Genomic DNA, 1,393 nt, shown 5'->3' with positions numbered 1-1,393 from the left:
GAAGACATCATAGTCAAAGTGCTGAACGCCAAAGATAAAGAGAAAATCTTTAAAGCAGTCAGAGAAAGATGGCATGTTATATGTAGAGGAACAATTGTATGATTAATGACTGACTTAACATCAAAACAAAGAGAGCCATAAGAAATTAGAACATCATATTTAAATTGCTGGAGAGAAAACAAAAATGGGAAGGCAAGAATTATGTATCCAAAGAATGTATCCTTCAAAAATGCAAGGGAAATTAAGGCATTACCAGATAAACAAAACTAAGATAATTCATTGACAAGAGAATTGTGTTATTAGAAATACTAAAGGAAGTTTTTCAGGTTGAAGGAAAATGACACCAGATGACTACTCAGATTCACAGGAATGGTGAGTCTCAGAAATGGTAAATATGTGGATAAATAATAAAGACCAAATATGTACACACACATACATATACATACAGTTTTTTTGTCTCTTAATTCTTTGAAAGACATATGGCAGCTTAAGCAAATTTATAAAACTGTTGTTGAGTTGATAACATAAACTGATATCATATAAGTGACAGCAATAACACTAAGGATGGGGGGCAGGGAAATGAAAATATGTTATTGTATGGTTACTATATTTTACACGAAGTAATTCATTATGAACTCTAAGTAGATTGGGATAAACTAAAGATACATGTTTTAACCTCTAGAACAACAAATATAAAAATGCAATAAATAGACTGATAGAGGTAAAAAGCCAAGAGAGGAATTAAAATGAAATACTAAAAAATATTTGATTAACACAAAAATAGGTGGGAAAGGAAGAATGAAGAAGCAAACAATAACAAAAGATGAGACAAAGAAAATAGTAGCAAAATGACAGATCTAAAACAGCTATTTCAGTAACTGCAACACATTTATATGGATTAAACATTCTAATCAAATACTTGAAATGATTATGTCTGATAAGTTCTTTTACAACTCAGTAAAAAGAAGGAAGATAACACAATTATCAGAAGTACAAAAAATTTGAACACTTCACACTTTCTCTATGTCACAAGTAAAAAGATAGATGATAGACAGATAGTGTCTTAGTCATCTAGTGATACTGTAACAGAAAAACCACAAGCGGATGGCTTTAACAAACAGAAGTTTATTCTCTCACCGTCTAGTTGGCTAGAAGTCCAAATTCAGGGCATCAGCTCCAGGGGAAGGCTTTCTCTCTCTGTCACCTCTGGAGGAAGGTCCTTGTCATCAATCTTCCCCTGGTCAAGGAGCTTATCAGGTGCAGGAACCCCAGGTCCAAAGGACGCACTCTGCTCCTGATGCTGCTTTCTTGGTGGTATGATGTCCCCCACTCTCTGCTTGCTTCCCTTTCCTTTTATCTCTTGTAAGATAAAAGATGGTGCAGGTCACACCCC

The sequence above is a fragment of the Trichechus manatus genome, unplaced genomic scaffold (genome assembly GCF_000243295.1).
Source record: "Trichechus manatus latirostris isolate Lorelei unplaced genomic scaffold, TriManLat1.0 scaffold00193, whole genome shotgun sequence".
In the NCBI taxonomy this organism is placed as follows: domain Eukaryota; kingdom Metazoa; phylum Chordata; class Mammalia; order Sirenia; family Trichechidae; genus Trichechus; species Trichechus manatus.
Note: the sequence above shows the minus strand (reverse complement) of the source record.